Raw genomic sequence first — 18,837 nt, 5'->3', positions numbered from 1 at the left:
ATCTAACTTATAGGTTTTTTTTTCCTTTAGCACAATACCCGTTCGTTCGTTCGATCGTTCGTTAGTTTTCTGGACAAGGTTGTGAATCTTATACCTTTTTTTAGTTTTCTTTGTATAAATGGCGACAGTATTGTGCAAATTCTAAATAGAAGAGCTTTTTCACTGTCACCGCCATAGTACAAAATATATTTTCTATAAAAAAGGTAAAAATAGATTATTTTTTTCATCGTCTTCCAAACTACAAAGCGAACCATAGAATTATAATTTTAGTTAGTATAGTACCAGCATCAAGCGAATCAAAAAAAACTCCATATATACAACCAACAATCACACATTCAAATACAAATACATACAAATTGATCACATTGACAGTGGAATGAATATTCCCAAGTGTAGAATGAACATTCCCAAGTGAATGGTATATATAAGTATGGAAAAAAATGTAACGTAAGTGTCAATATGAGGTACAATTTCTCTATTGTAAGAACGTAATGTAAGTAAGACAGAGACATAATCAATTACAAGCCAAAAACGCTATATAAAAACCGGGAACTTGACAGGAAGGCGAATACTCGAATACTGATGACAATATAATTCGCCAAATGTATATATATATTATGTACCCCCGTACGCGTGTACACTATATATAACCCAACAGCCCACACAAATCGTGATGGAAATATTCCGAATAATCTGTTAAATTTTTGCATCAATTCCAATATTTTTTTTCCTCTCTTTTCTATTTTATCCTTCATACAATACATGACAAATTTAGCTCTCATATGATACACATAAATTGATTTCTTGTTTTTCGAATTATATTGGAAATTGGACGACAAATTTTGTTGTTTTTAATGCAAAAAAAAAAAGATTTGTGTGACGCAATGTTCAATTTTTGGGCCTTGAAACACTATACAATGTTTGCTAACCCCTGGTTAAGTGTCAGATAGTATAGAGAAATTCAAATAAATTTTTGTTTTTTTAATGTTGCTGGTAATTTTGTGGGGCAGTTTCATATTAGAACAAAAAGTGTCCCCCTAATATTTGAACCAACCTTTTTTCTTTGGAATTAGTAAACACAAATTCTTGCTGACATTCTTTGATGTACCTGAACTGAAATGTCAATAAATACTAGAGCGCATTAGAATGCACATTATAATTTCTTCCGTAAACCATTCGACAGTATGCGTTCTACTAGTTAATAAACCAAGAGTTTACATGCATATACTTCCCTCATAAGTTCACATTAGCCAATACAAAAGACATTTGTTATATGACTTTTATTTTGGAGTCCTAAGGACTGTGTGCCTCTAGTGTAAATACAGGCCATCACACATTATAGAAAATCTAAATTGGTGTCAAAATGAAGGTATCGGGCCTAGTAACGAATAGAGCTTAAAAATAAGATTTTGTCCGAGCCAGACAAGTTGATAATTCGAAGATTTGAGTTGTCTGGCGCAACACAAACTTCAGTTCTAAATTTTAATCGGTATCTGGTACCAAAACCTTCATGTTGATGCCAATTTGGGTTTTGTACCAAGTGTGCCGGCCGAGATATACACTAGGTCCATCTACGCTCGGGCCCTTCTAGGACGAGTCGTAAAATCAATTTTTTTCGTATTGGATAATTTGGCATAGGTTTCAAACCGCGACTGTATGACGGATTTATATACATGTGGGCTCTTTGTCTATAAGTCATTCTCATTAAAATTTACTAGTTCTTATAGTGTTAAGACAATTTGAACAAATGTAGAGGTTGAGAGAGTGGAATGAAATTTCTAGAATATGCATCGACGTGATTTGTTATTTGATGGTGCTACATGTCAAAGTACTGCTGAAAAATTGGATTTCACCAGAAAGCTGCATTCCATAATGCCTTACGATACAGTTGTGTTTGTCGTATTCATTCCAAATCAGCTGTCTACGTTGAAGATATTGTAATCGAAATTCACAGACGCATCTGACATGTGTAAAAACAACTGTCTGGTTCGATCAAATTCTTTATCCGAGAAAAATCAATTCAAAAATATTTCTAAGAATCAAATTATAATTTATTTATATCCATGTCATTTTCAAATATGCTGCGAAATATTCTCTCGCCATTTATTCGCTTGAGTTTTTAAGTTTTATAAAGTATAATATACGGACAAAGACATAACAGAAAAAAAGTGCCATAGTTCAATGATGCAAAATGACATTATTCATGATCACTATCATTGATACAATAAGTTGTAAACTTATTCCGACGACGTTAAAGTTCGATGAAAGTTGTCAATTGTTAAACAGTGTAATTCTGACAGTCGTTTGCATTGTACAAATAAATTGAGTGCAGGCAAATATTGGCGGAATAATTTTTAGTATGGTGAAACTTTAAAAGACGGGAACGGATGAAAATGATAATTACAATACTGACATTTTCATTTGCATTTTCATATTACAAACCTTTCACAGTGAAAGAGTAATGGTTTTGTGTTCTACCATGTGAGATGAAATCAGGGATAGAGTGAAGCTCCCCGTTTCCTCCCAATTTTCTCAGAATATATCAGATTATAACAGAAAAATCAACGCATCGTACTTGTACGAGTACGTCGAGTACGTCGAGGAGGACGTCGACCGAGTATTTTATCCTATAAGGTGCCCAAAAATATCGCACCAAAAAAACGACGAAGTTTCGTCTCACAATTGTGAATAGATACTTCGTGACGGGAACATTATATTTACTTTTAAAAAAAATCTGCCTTAACAACCCACGAAGGGCCTGGGGTTCAATTACTACTACACTAGCATCGCTGCTTATCGTTTTACCCTTTTCATTGCGGAAACTAGTATAATTCGACTCTTACCGAATTTTTAAACAATACTTTTGCGGGTAAGCTCGACACGCAACTCAACCCTGAACCGATTTAATCGGCTTTGTTTCGTTCAATATAACAATCGGTTCAAATGTGTCTGCATTTGTTCTTGACGTTTTAATCTAAAAACGGGTTTTCATTGATCAATTGTATTGCAGTAGTAACAAAGTGATAATATATGGTATTTTACCATTGGTAAATGTGAAATTACTGTGCTGGAAACATAGAAAGTATACTCACAAAGCGGTTTTAATGAACTCTCAAATGTAGTGTGTTCTAGATTCTAGATCATTATACTACAGAGCAGTTCCAAAATGCATTTACAGGTAGCATACGTAGCACTCATACTGACTTTTCTGCCCCATACTGATACTGCTCAACTTTATCATATTGGTGTTATACAACTCCAGTTTTAGAAGTATTTTTCAGAAGTAGCGAACAGCGAACATCATTGACTGTATAGTATAACATGTTGGAACAGATTTTAATTACGCTAAACAACGGTAAAATGGAAAGGGTGCGTACACTGAGTGTGTAGCCGAGCTATGTATGGACAGAACAACAGAAACGGAACAGAACGCGAACAAAGTACGTTAGGTAATGTTGATACGTTTTTGCCGAATTGCACCTTTGTCTCTGTCAATTGGGGGAGAGTGGTACCATATTATCTCATATTTATCAGTCGCAAATAATTATTTTGATTATTTCAATTTCTGCTTAGCTTGACAGTAAAGTATCTACCCACCTAAGCGTACCGCATATTTCCATAAAAGAGAATAAATTAATGCGAACATATCGGATTCCAGGAAGAATGAACAGTGAACAACAATGAAAAGGATAATTCTCAGTGAAGTACGATTAATTAACTTCAACATTAACACGTTGTCAAAACGATTCCCAGTTCCACATAAATTTGAATGATACAGTAGCTAAGTACTACCAAACAAGCTGTACAAGGAAAATTTGTTTCCTCCTCCCAATTCCATACAAAAAACAAAATAAAAAATAAAAAAAAAGAAAATTATATTTTGGTATTTTCTTCTTTTTCGTAATACGACAAAACAACAAACACATAACATCCCGCACTCTTATACCATCTTATATATACCATCCAAACATATTTCACCTATAGATTTTCTACATTATCAATGAAGGTCAAGGATACACGTGCCTCAATTTAATGTGTTATATGGAGAGTATCTAAAATGTATAATATTTCCACTGGCATTTTCGCCGTACACGAGTCTATTTGTTTTGTGCTTTATAGTTACATTATTAGATCTTATTATAGATAGTCAATTTTCATAAATTATTTATAGAGTTAAGTCTCTCTAATCTTCATTATTATTTTCGTAAAAAAAATAAAATAAAACAAAATTGGTTGTCATCATGGAAGTTTTGAAGTTATTATGGATTTGATTTTTTTTCAGCCTTTTTTATATGTACGATGAAAATTGTTTTTAATCATTGAGTGGGTCTGGATGGATAAAATGAAAATGAAATTCTACTGAAATAACTTACTGTGATATATCAGCTGTTTGATTTTGCAGTCAACAAATATGGTAGATCTGAAATAAAAGAGAGAAAATTAATTAATTTTATTTATTTATTTATTTATTTAACAATTTGAGGCAATAGAAGTAAAAAATAAAGAAAAATGTATGCCCACCAATCTTAGAAATTCAGCATAAAAAACTGCGAAAAAAATGTACAGCTGAACCTGTTTTGGACGGATATTCACATTCATTTGTTATCAATAACTACGACAAAAATAAACGACAATCCCTGACTAGTGCATTCTTTTGTGGCAAAACACACTTTCAAAGAATTGAAGTAAAAGATTTGAATGCAATCGATTGACAATACTTTGATCAAAAAAGTACCAAACCGATAAAATACTGCTGATATGCAGGGGCTGAGTGACAGGTTAAAAATATATTGTACAGAAACCGAAATGGTTTCAAAAAACTTCAGAATTTTTCTCTAAAATTAGTATGAGAATCGGTTTATTAACCCTTTTACCCCAGGAACTAAATTCAGCTGTCATTGACATCTAGTATTGCCATATCGTCAGGACGTTTTATTGGTAGTTTTATTTAGGCATTTAAATTCCCCGGTAAAAATAAAAGTCTCAAATGCTCGAAATACGTAGTCTCAGGGTCTCAGTTCTATGTATTTCAAGGCCCTTATTTTTACCAGGGTTACTGTAAATTGCCTAAATTTACTGAGATTTACCGAAAATTTGCCGAAAAAAACGGTAAATATTGGTAAATTCAGTAGATATTCGGTATATTTCTGTAATTTTCAGTAATTTTAGTAAATAAAACTACCAATACCAATACTATGCCTTGCTTTGTATTCTCACTAATAAGGTTCTCTCCTAAAGTTTTTGTATTTTATTTGGATGTCGAAAATTATTTTCAGCGTTTTCATATTCTATCATACATCAAAATTTTGCTTATTTGTTTTCCAATTGTAAAAAGTATTGGTAAAGTTAGCAGCGCGCCATCTTAATTATTCACAAGTAGCTGTTACAATTTACATGTAAAAGTATCGGGATTTTTAGCAAAGGCTCAAACCAAATCTCCTTTAAATTTTAGAATTTGACCCTTAAGATTTTGTTATTTAAATTCGTCACTTTTAATCAACTTTATAAAAGAAACATTTTTTTTTTGGCATAGTGTAGAATAATTTTTGGTTGCTGTTTGTGTATTGAATTGAAATAAATTCATATGCGAGAGCCTAATTCTATAGAGTCCATTAATCTGATACATAAAAGCTATTCTATGCCAGAATTTAAAAAAGTATTTTTGACTATAACGACAAATGGAATCTGAATGGTTTTGACCACGCATCATTTAACTACTTGGGTCAAATAATCATTGCGTCTTGATTCTGATATCATATACTATTATCAGATCTTGCCAGTTTGTTGGTATATTGACATAGGTAAACCGTTTCGTTTAATCAGACTATATTTTAGAGATAACATCAAATGCTGTCATTCGTTTAGTATTTCAGTATTTCAGTTATAACAGAATGTACAAAAGGATATATGAAATTTTGACTGAATTACTTGGTCTGTCAACTACTTATAATTCTGAAGCTTAAATTAACTTGTATTGTATCATCATGAATCATCATCAAGTATTAGTCAAAGTACAACTTGATTCGCCCGTAATAATAAAGAAATTTAATCAACTGCAGTTAAGCAGTTAATGGCACTTTTCACAAAAAAAAATCCAACATAACTTTGTGTTACAACGTAAGCAACGATGGAAAAATGATAGGCAATTAGAAAAATTCTATTAAAAAAATTGAGTTAAAAGACCATGTTCCATTTTCAATTGAAACACCCTGTTTGAAATAAAAATCCCGAGAACACTCATATTATAAACGAGAAACACAACGTATGCCTAACGCACAACCATTATTTATATATAAATTATATCTATAACATTAATATAACACAACAATATAACCTACTCGATACGATATGCTTTAATGCTGTCAAACAGCATATTTGTAAGATCATCAGACTTGAGTTGAAAAAGGTAAACCAACTCTACTTTTACAATTCTTGTAACCGCAACAATCAACTTAATTCTTCATTATTGTTGAGTACTTTAAACACACGTTTACGCTACGATCATTTTCTTTGATCATTGCACAGCACACCTATATGTATATATAATGATGCATATATACTACAATGTTATGTATAAAATGGCCTTGCGCTTCAGTTCAGCCCACGGCCAAGTATGTGTACGTACGATGTGTTTAACATCTATATCTATCTATATATATAATAATGTCTTGTCTGTTCTTCTTCTTTAACGTACTGGTTCTGGATATCGTTCATAGTTCTTTCGAAGTCATATGCAACAAAAAGATTGAGAAAATAGTCTTTTAAATTTGCTTCTAATTTTGTGTTTTTAATGCGTGCGTACGATTCAGGAGAAGTCGAAAACATAAATTATTGTTGAGTCATTACCGTGTAGATAGGAAAGGCGCATTAGAATAATCAAAGATGATCAATGGCATGCCAAGAAATTTTACTCTTCTCTTAAAGGTAGCTTAGGATTAAATCAGGGTCAATGTGCGCCAAACCCAAATTGAACCCTTTATTCAATAGCAATAGTAACATGACGCTGCGCCGTCAGACGGTACCATTGGCGTTATAAGGCCGGCGTAGTCCTTAGTCCAAGAAAACGATTAAAACTATGAATGAAAATAGTAACATGACGCTGCGCCGTCAGACGGTACCATTGTCGTTATAAGGCCGTAGTCCGTAGTCCAAGAAAACGATTAAAACTATGAAAGAAAATAACGACAGTCTTTGCAGTGTCTTACCGAACAGTTGGTTCATTGGAAACACAATGTCGAAACGAATTTGGACGAACGTAATTTTTTTAGCATAACTATCAACTGTCGCAGACAATTGATAACACTGTGATAAATTGTATGCATTGAAAGAGCACCTGATTCAGCGGCAAAAATTCTTTTATCGTTGCAGTACCGATCTACTCATTTTTAATCGTTCTGATCGTAGGTTAGGCAAATCGATTCCATTGTCCAATGTCATTTGTAAAAACAACAAGTAGAAGACATGCATACATATACATAATCGAAGTCAACTGTTACATAATTCAAATACAATTTTAAAATTAAAATTTTACGTAACAGACTCTCAAAAATCGACAGCAATCTTGTTTTTCTTGTTTCAGTTGATTTGAATTCAATTTAGCTGGAATGAGGGAAAATGACGAGAAGACGGAGATATATAACCCCTTTACCACTTTAGTTTAGATACTAAACTATACACACAGGTATTTGTTGTAGTCGATGCCAAATTGCTCTGTCCATGACTAAGAGTGGTTGCTGTCAAACAGTTTCTTCCTTAAGTCAACATATCAGAACTGAGTGGAAATCAGTTTGGGTCTAATAAAGAAGTGAAATCCTTCATAACCCTAGACAGGATGCTGTGGTGAGCAACTCAAAAATTTCGTTTGTTGTTACTGCAGGTGTGTTAGTCCGGTTCTAATTTCTGAAAACAAATGATTCGTTCCAGGGGCGAGCTGTAAGATTAACTAAAGATCCAAGAATCTAGTTTTGAAAGACTTCATTATTTACCATTAAGTGAAAGTAAGCGTGTCCGATTCACATGCAAAGACTTTAATTCAAAATTCCCGGAGAAAATTCCACAAATTTGTAAGATGCTTGCAACAAGTCTGTTATTGTTACTTGTGCGAAGTACGAGTACTCAATATTTCTAATCATACCCTCGGGGCATTTAAAATATGTGTACGATAACAGTTGCATTTCGGCTATACAACAAAGTTTCGAGGCAAAATAAATAAAGATTTTTTTTTTCTTCCTATTACATAAGAAATTGGTATGGAAATACAGTGAGCAAACATATTATCTCACTCGTGGCAACGGCAAACAAAAACCATATTCTTCCACATTTTGTTATCATCGAAAAACATCTGTGTATGCTTACAAATTGATTGGGAATTTTCCGTTGACCTTGATATTAAATAAAAAAAAGAAGAAAAAATGAGACAGAATCAAATTGACTATCTGTTAATTCCTGTGTTACATATGACTTATATTATTTACCATTTTATACCGATATTCCGATATTTCGAAACTAAGCTAAATCTTATGTCTGAATCGACAATTTCTCAAATAAATTTCTTAGTTAAATAAAATATAGCTTGCGCTGTATAAGTTCGTGGTCGTACCAATAGAAAACTAGGTAAACATTTGGTGTTTATTTATTTCGTATATACATAAAGTAATTGGCATAACAACACTCAACAGATGAAAATTTACAATACATTGTACGAACTAGGTAAAGTATATTTTTCAGTTCATTTTTAGTTTGCATAAATTGCAAAAATGACAAAATGTTCTCTGACTATAAAAATAAAAAACGACAGAGACAATCCAAACATAGAGATATATAGGGAAAAAAATGTTTTTTTTGTCGTCAAATGTTTAAAATTCATTATTTGCTCTACGTATAAATATATATTTCTGATCAAACACATCCATAGGATGCTCGTAGAAACGTCTTTTTTGTGTTTAAGATGCAAAATTAAATACCGGCATTCTTTCATTAATTTGACAACGAAGGTGAAAAAAATGCTATTTATTTTACTAATTTACCATTTACCTACATATTTTCTCTATGTGTATGAGAGGTGCAGAGAGAGAGAGAGAGATCCATTTGGAACACATTTATCATACACACATCGGATATGAAATATTCTTGCTTTTTATGCACAATTCAAATGTACTTCTCCTAGCGAATTTATTTATTTAAACAATATATTATATGAACGCAAACAAACATTAAAATAGTAATTTATTGCTGGGTCTTTCGTACGTGCATTATGATTATGACCCGACCAGGAGTAAGAACAATAGGAGTAAATTGATATTTTTGACTGATTCTGAAACTTTCCAACAAAAGGTATTTCGGTTTCGGTTTGGTTACGCTTGCTGACTGCTGGCTTTTTTTTAAACTTTGCAATTAAAATTTATTTTAATTAAAACATTTTATATATTTTTCAAAAAAAAAAAAAAAAAATGAAACGAGGAGATTGTGGGGTGCTGTTTATTTGAATACTCCGTTGTTTCATTCTACTGAAACTTTCAATCTACTTCCTTAGAACAAACGGTTTTTTCGATTTTATTTTTAATTGCTATTTTGTACAAAGAAAAAACTATTCAATCAAATGCCACTCGGCTAGATGGTGAAACGAGTTCCGAGTAAATGGCATTAAATAATCGGATAAATTTATATTATAGAGAAAAGCCGATTAAAAGGAAAATATGGCCTACAAAATGGGACGGGACACGATGTATCTGTAGTTGTACGCACGCCTCTCTTAGCCACATGTCACAAAAGCGACTTGTTGGTTTCATACGACCATCAGTAACTCGCCTTGCTGGAAACCTCTCAAAAATGCATACGGTAGGAAAACTACAACTTACTACTTTCGAAAGCTTAATGCTATCAATAGACACGCTCATACACCGTATGTTATACAGCAGGATCGGTGTTTTTTTCCGGTGATGTAAGCAAAATTTCTATGTAAAAAGTAAACCGGTAATGAATGATAGAAGGATGGAATTTGGAATCGTATGAACGTTCAAAGGCTTTTAGTAAGACGTAAAGAGTTGATGTATGTACTGAGAGGTCTTGGCTAATATAGGCTAGTCACCAAGAACGATGCATTGGTTGTAAAATAAATCTAAAGTCGATCATTGAAAATAATTATAAATTTTCGTCAAGGGGGACAATCAATATAAATCGTTGAAATTTACTTGAACCCATCTTAAGTTACAAGGAGTCCGGAATAGAACTTACTCTTCTAATCAACTGAAATGTCGGCAATAAACAAGATATTTTATTTTTTTGTTTTAAATTCCTATTCCTTCGTCTAAAATGGCGAACAGCAAACCGATCAAAATTATCAACGGTGTGAAGGTAACGTATTGTATTTCAGCAATGCAATTTTTTTTATTGTAACACAATTAAATGTGTAATTTACGAGCCCTATTCGCAGAAACATTAACCATGAAAAATAATAATTATTTTTTTTGACTCATTTACCTATTGTGTTTTCTGTGTATCAAGTATCAACGACACTTCTTATCACCGAATACAGTAATAACACCAATGAAAAACGCATTGACTGGCATTATTACATTTTCGCACATTTTGTTAATATATTCACAAATTTCATTATTCAAATAATAAGAATATTATTGTGTGTACTCTCAGATGAGTACATTGGGTTTCCTTGAGCTGCTTTTCGCGTTAATTGATTTTATGTGAGAATATTTGACTAAATATTTTGCCCACTCATTTTGTAGAAATTATTAGCAATTGATTTATGTTATGATGTGCGAACGATGTGTATTGCAGAATCCCTAAAGAAAAAGAAGCGACAAGCCTTCCCGAGATTCTATTCCACTTCAATAAGTAGGCAATTATTTAAAGGATTGTATTTGAATATAATCAGTAATGGATTTGACGTGTATTATTATCTTTCCTTTCAGGTAGTTGGGCATTATACGCTTGAAAAGCGTAGATTCAAATAATTACCCGTTATACCATTAAAATTTTTCTACTTTTCATGGCTCAGTTTTCAACATTTTTTAATGAAGAAGTTCGTCTTCGTCATTTTTTTTTACTTTTAGCCGCATGTAATTGACAAACAGAAGTTCACTACTAGTCGTCGAGAAATAGCTATTTATGCGAGTTTGATAACCATATTGTGTGACAAAAACCGTTCGATCACGCAATGTGGTATGTAATTTTGTCACGAAAAATGCAAAACACGATACGTGTAATTGTCACACTCGGCCTTGAGTAACAATTTGCAATTTTTCGAGGGGTGACGCACTTCCATTTAATCCATTTAATCCATTAAATCCATTTAATCCATTTAATCCATTTAATCCAAAAAAAATTTAGTTTTACCGAAATAATTAGGCTACCCACCTAAAAAATTTGTAAAGTAATTGCGAAAAATAGATTTGCACGATCCCCAGCTCGTTTAAGTACTCGTGAGGTATGGGAATTTTTTTTTTTGTTAAAAATGGTATTAAATTTATTTAATCCATTTAATCCATTTAATCCACTTTACACCAAAAACTACTAAAAGCGGATTTTTTCGCTTTTTAACATTGTAGTATGAGTTGTAGTACGTGGTTCGATCAAAATCAACAATTTTTAAGACTTTTACAGTATTTGGTAAAATGAACTTTTTTCCTATTTAATCCATTTAATCCAATTTTTATTTCATTTAATCCATTAAATCCATTTAATACCATTTAATCCATTTAATCCATTTAATCTAGAAGTGAGTCACCCCTCAAAATTTTTCTTGTTTCAGTGACGAAAAGTAGCTAGTTGGTGTAGGGACCCCATATTTGTGCCGGTAACTTCTTTTTGAAATCTACTACGATAAGTCGACTACCGGCTGAATTTGATGAATGTTTCAATGAAGCCTAGGTCTAAAAAATTCAGAAGTTTTGCACAGAGGTGTAAAGGAGTCAAGCTACCTGGTGATAAACTTTTGCACAGAGGTGTAAAGGAGTCAAGCTACCTGGTGATAAATGACTTTTTAGGCACACGACGCGTATTTGCCCACTCTGTCTTGAAAAATGTGTGTATGAAACTCAGAGGAAAATGCGTTTTGAGGCGCACGACGTTTATTGTCATACAAGTCCTTAGTCCTCCGGTGAAAATCTACACATAAGGATATGTAACCAATAAGTATTTGCACGCACTTGACCTGTTCTGGTTACGAGTTCATGTGGTTTTTCATGAAAATTGTGAATATTTTCAGTAACAGTATAAAATCTAGTAGGTAACACGTAAGTAAACGGGGCTTTACGCCCTCGATGTGTAGCCGAACTCGCTCCGCTCGTATTGGCATAATGGGTTCATAATGAGTGGTTAAACGGTATAGTTATAGTGATTCGACCTCGGATTCGACTGATAAAAAGCTACTTCATACGCAACGAAAAACGTTAATGAAAAAGTTCACTTTTCGCTACGGAATTACGCTAATGTTAAAAACGCAGCTCTCGACTGCTAGAACTTTTTTTTTTTAATATGCTCAAAAAGCGGAATTATTTTTAATGAGATTACTTATATAATTGCGTTAATAGAGAATCCAGTAAAAGAAGACGATCTGGACGGGGTAATAGAGATTATATAAGAATGATGAATGCTGAAACAGACGAACAGTTAACAAAGCAGTTGCTGAATTCATTCAAAATTTGATGTATACATGTGCAAAAATATTTGCCATCTCTAAATTATTGCATAATTTTTTCTTTTTCGTTAAATTCTCGTTTCTTTTTATTATAAAAATTTCTGTTAATCGCAAGGCATTAATTAAGAAAGTTAAAGACAAAGTCCATGCGTATGACACGATGACATCAGTTTTTAAAACAGGCGAAAGAGTCAGTTAAATAATTTATGAAATTATATACGAAAAAAGCGACACATCAGATCTGTATGTATATAGAATCAACACACAAAAAAATATTCAATATTTTTGTTAGTAAAATTTCATTTTAATGACTGTTAAATAATACATATTATTCTGAGTCAGTAGTTACTGATCCGTGTACGAAATCTTTTTTTTTTTGTAATAAAATATGTACAATTGTGCTAAACCCAAAATTGGAATAAATCTTGCGAGAAAAATAAATAAAAGAAAACAGAAACGATCACCGAATAGAATGGGAATAAGTTGTAAATTCAATAAATAAATGGCTATTAGCGCTACTGGCAATAGTATACACGTACGTGTGTACTACACAGCTCGTTTTTTTCTTCTTCATCAAATGAATTTGATTATTTTCTAAACTGTATGCATAATAAAAGATTTAATGACTCCCTCTTTATCATCTCATTTCTCGCACTTTAGACCAAAATAGACATTTCTTACTAACAAAACGAACCACATTTTTGAGTTATATTTTTATGCCATTGCTCGTACTATATCGTACTATACAACGTAGATTGGCATACCGAACAGAATTAATTTTTTGAGAAAATTGTAAACTTTTTTTTTTTCATGTTTTCCACTTTATCTCTCTGTCTTACACACTATCGGTCTCTGTCTCTCTTTCACTCTCAATACATCATATTTCCTGATATGATCTCAATATCACAACCACATATTTCACCACAGAAAATGTTACCGTTTAACTTAAAGTATTTATGAAAGTTTTCCTTGTCTTAAGGTTGTACACCCGGAAATAAAATTTTCAGAAACTTTGGAATACCATTCATGATATTAAGATTTATCAGACGCATGACTGATACAGACCGATTTTAAAAGGAATAAATCCCACAACAGCAGTCAAGAAAATATGAAACCAAAAAAAAAAAAATTGTCCTCCAAAACATTTGCATTGTACTGAAAGAATACCAAGAATAAAGCCGTCAAAACGAGAAACTAGGAATGGCAAATTGATAAAGTGCCATGACCTATAACTACACATATCTCTATACGTTTAATAATAAAGTAAAAGCGAGCTTAGAATCAGAAACATCACAAGACAAATAGCCATTGAGACGTACGCTGATCTCATCTCTTTCTTATGTTTTATTTCATATTTCTATACAACTCGTCCCTTACCAACGAATGGCAATGTGATTTTATCTAGTCAATTAACCAACAGCAATTGACAATAAACTTATTTTCACATATTTTCCTACAAAATCGAGTACGATGTGTGTAATTGAACGGTTGGACAAATAAAATCGAAATGAATAAACTATACTCGCTGTGACTCTCTCCGAAGAAACTAATCCGTTATCGCGTCTATTTGTCATCAAGTCTAATGGTCATTTAAGTTTATTGCTGATCAAGTTAGAATCTCAATCCGAACGAAGCGATTACGGTCGATAATACCTCAGTCAACTGACGGTGCCAATTAATTTTACTGCTGCTATACAAATTCATAGAATCAAACTTATGGAACTAGTGAATCGGATGATTCCACAAAAATGAATTGGAATTAAAGGTTTTTTTTTTGTTGTTTTTGTGTGTGATCAGTTTCCATTTCGAACGGGTAAAATTGATGACATGCTTCATTTTATTAATAGTAAATGCAAATTCCCTAGCAACCATAGAAGCAAAGGAGCATATCACTCCCCCTCAGTCTGTCAAGCTTTTGCCCATTAAAATGGTAGGTGAATTGAAAATGTTTTGCGAGGATTTTAACAAGATATTCGAATGCTAAGTACCGCTTTCAATGTGAACCGATATCACATTACAGAAATATAATTTAATCTGCTTATTATGTTATAACTAACGTAGCTCATTAATTGAGATACAAAATGAATCACTTTTGTGCTTCAATTGTGTAGCATTTTATATTTAAAAAAAAGAAGATATTATTATGCGATTAAACATTCGATACAGAGATTCGACGTTTAGTGTGCTATTATTTTTAGTAGAAAAAAAAATCGGTGTGCGAAATCATCGAATACACGACAACGGGCATACATACATTTGTATAATTTATATACTATATATATGAAGAAAAAACAAGCAGACGTCTGAGATTTAAATGCGGAATGTAGTAAATGCCAACGAGAAGTTAAAACGAAAAAAAACACACAAAAATGTTACTCATTTCGAGGATGCACGATGGTAATATAATTATTGTGCGTTTGTATTAAAACGACAATCTAATGTAAAACTTGATTTTTTTTCAACTTCTTAGATAACAGACTGGCTAGCATTCTACGAAATTGTACACACGATACTACGAAGATTGATTGTAGCGAGTGTAAAATTAGTTACAATTGTTTGTATATTGGTGTAAAATGTGCGGTATAAATGAATATATATTTCGATATAGTTCGTTCGAACGATTAACCGTTTATCGGTTTCAGTATAATAAAATGGCTATATCAGTAACAGAAAAATAAAATATATATAAAATCAAGATGGCGCGAAAAAGCAATTAATTAAATAATAAAAAATAACCTTTATGTGGATGGCATCGCATCGTAAACGATTATATTATTACGGAAATCAATTTTTTTTGTTAAATTTTAAATGTTATGATTAGCAACTTGCAGTGCTGAGTGTAATCATCATCATCACTATTATAACACACATACCCAGTCGTCAACTCATCACATTTTGATTCAATTAAACCAAAGAAAAAAAAAAACATTTCGAGAATGTGTCTCCTCTCACAACCACACACCATCGAAATGCGCTGGCAACCTTACCTAGAGCAAAATTTACGTTAATTCAATGAATTTATAAACAAATTTCGGGCTTCAATCCAATGTTGATTTTTTGAGTCGGACATTAAAAACTACACACTCAGACAAAAAACGAAAAGGAAAAAGAAGAAGAAATAAAAAAAAAATTGTTCGCGAAAATTGTATATTTTAGTGAAACATGTTTTATTAGGATTTACGAACCGTATGCCGCATTTATATCCAATTCATACCTATGTGTAGATAAAATACTATGTATACGAATAAAAAATGTTTTAAATCGCGCGGTTTAAGTGCATTATAGACGTAATTTAATACAAATGAAATAAATCATACTCGATTTACAAATGTAACATTTAAATGGATTCAGCTAATTGATTATGTTTGCAAAATTAAACCGTGTAAAATGTTGTTACCTGACTAAAACGAACGAGTCAATGTAACGACTCTCTATATACACATAATATACCATGCAATATAAATAAACGTATACACATCTCGTCGGGTTTTTTTTTTTAAATATATGAACGTATCTTAGATTCTTTTCAGAGAACACTAACTTTATATTATTTTATATACCGTCCCATTCCGAACCGAACTATACTCGAAACCCATAAAAACTTACAATTTAAACAAGAGAAAAAGAACTCAGAATTCGTTTTTTTTTCTTTTCCTTTAAATTTTTACATTATTATTTAATTGTAGGAGTGCAGACACAGAATACACACTGAATTTGTGTAGTGTGTAAAAGTGCTATATGAAAATTTTTAATGTTTACAAAGTGTGTGGCTCCAAAATATTATATACGAACGAGAGAAAAAAAAACCGTCGTTCATTATACCTACTATAAACGTGTGTAAAGAACACTTTTTACTATAGACGGGAGTATAGATAAATGATAAAAAAAATATCGTATACAACCAGTTCTGATTCAAGCAAAATAAAAAAAAAATACAAATGAAAACAGGTTTTCACTTCAAAGGCAGATTAAAATTTTTGTTTGTTTTTTTGTTTTGTTTTGTTTTTTTTTTCTTATTCCTTACTTTTAACATATTTTATAACGTTTATAAGAAGCAAATAAGAAAAATTACATGGGTATATGTATCTAATGGGATAAATGTCATCGAATGAAAAATCACTGCCGAAACATTCGGCAAAGAAAATTGGCTAAAAACGTGTTATGTACAAGTGTAAAACAAAGCACAAAGCACGGAGGAGAGTGAGAGAGAGGACGGTCATATACAGTTGATTATATTTTGAACCGTATGTGATTTAGACCGGCGTCTCTGGAAATTGCCTCTAATTAGATTCGATATCTAGAATGTCAAAAAAACAACAACAGAGAAACAGAGAAATAAAAGTTTAAATTAGTTTTTAATTCGTTAAGTGAAACGAGTTCACACCGGTCGCCCGGGCCGGTAAGCGTATACACGAGACAGGATTTTTTTAGGACAGAAAACTTTCAAACATTTCAAGTTAAATTAAGTGTTTCGATTCTTATGTCGCCTGTAAGTGCAGAGAGAATATCAGCAGTACAATTTTTTATTCTCCAAAATATAGTTCTATTCCTAAGTGCACGAATGGAAAGTTTTGTGCAAAGGAGGTGAAAACTGTCATACTGTCAACGTGAAGCGAAGCCGATTGTGGACAACATATACGTAAAGAGTGTATATCAATTTGGGAGTGAACTAGGAATAAGAACTTTTGCACGGATAGGATTCTAGATTCATTCAAATAAAATGAAAATTAACGGACTCTAAATTAATATGTAGTACTGCCGTACAGAGCATTAATTATTATGCCACTGAGTAGTAATTGCACAAAGTCGATTTTTGTTACCAACGTCTCAAAATCTGTTGTATTGTTGTAAATCGCAACAGTACGTTTTTATGCACTAGATATATAAAACTGTCGTAGGCCAATTGTGCCAGTACAAAAATTTTGTCCCCAAGAAATTACTGGTCAGCGAGCTACATACAATTTCATTGACAAAAATACTTTTACTTTTTGTCACTTAGTAGTGAAAAGTGAATTTTACGACCAAATCACACTTAAGTGTCATAACATGTAATTTCCTCTGTTCATGTTTACGATGGTATTTTAACACATTTTAACACACACTGCGTATGAGTAAGATAATGCACTCCGTGCCTAAAAGTTTGGATAACACACTCAATAATCATGTGATTGCCACGGATTGCCTGTGTCGAAATAGTTATTTATGACATAGTTTCGAACAACTTTTTATGCGACAGATGCATCCAAAATGTGGAGATTATGATGGCGAGTTGCATAAATACCTATTAATGGTGGAGTGTTTTCACTATAATTACTGCTGATCTTCCGCTTCTGAACCAGTCGATGTGGCCTAACTAAAGTATGGCCTAAACGGAAAGCTTTTAAGAGTAGCAAGGCTTCCTTTTTTCTGATTTTGAGGTTCTTTTTACCACCTAGTCATTTACAGAAATGTTTTGATTGAATTCCCAAAAGACACTTCCAACTTTCATTTATGTAACACGAATTCATCGATCTGAAATGCATTTCCAACCGGTTGTAGCCTTAACATCAAACCATACTTATATTAAAGTTCCTTTTCCATCAATTCAATGCTATCAATGAACCTCTGCTAACAATTACGTCTTCTTCTTGAAAATAAATGAATAGGGTTCATTTGAAGACGATTTTGTGGAAGCAAATGCACGCGAGAATTTCTAAGCAATTTTTTATTTTGCTCTTCGTCTCAACGTCATTAACAGCAGCACAATTCATTGTGTCGAAAGAAAATCGGTTCGAAACGAATGTGGGAACAGACACGAGAGGTTTAAAATTGTATAATCGATGTAATTACAGTGAAAATGCAATTACCGATTTATGTACTAAACGACAGTCAAATTCATTCTGTCATTGATGGACAATTCTGTTGGAAATTTCGGTGGTTGGTCAGTCAGTGTTTCGTTTTAAGTGTTTTAGGGAAATTAATCGAAAACTGATCGATATACTTTGATGTCACAAATTGACGACCGATCAACATTTTAAATTCCATGCGGTGCAGAATGTACGGAAAGTTGACAGCCATTTATTTTGTACAACGTGTGAACAAAGATTGCAAACAAACAACCGAAATGAGAGAGCTACGAAATACTAAACTCAGATCAATTAGTAACTTAGTCTGTCTGAAGTCTGCATAATAATAATTAAAAT

At 32.4% G+C, this 18,837-nt stretch overlaps 1 protein-coding gene across 3 annotated transcripts in view; it reads right to left on the bottom strand.

Annotated features, from left to right (window-relative positions):
• Positions 1-18,837, bottom strand: part of LOC119068144 — a 50,590-nt gene that overhangs the window by 23,006 nt on the left and 8,747 nt on the right. For all 3 annotated transcript variants that reach the window (XM_037171607.1, XM_037171608.1, XM_037171609.1), the window contains one exon: positions 4,374-4,420. The gene's annotated coding sequence lies outside the window, so the exon portion shown is untranslated. The remainder of the gene's footprint in view (positions 1-4,373; positions 4,421-18,837) is intronic.

The sequence above is a fragment of the Bradysia coprophila genome, assembly GCF_014529535.1.
Source record: "Bradysia coprophila strain Holo2 chromosome X unlocalized genomic scaffold, BU_Bcop_v1 contig_173, whole genome shotgun sequence".
NCBI lineage: Eukaryota > Metazoa > Arthropoda > Insecta > Diptera > Sciaridae > Bradysia > Bradysia coprophila.
This window is presented reverse-complemented; position numbering and strand designations above follow the sequence as displayed.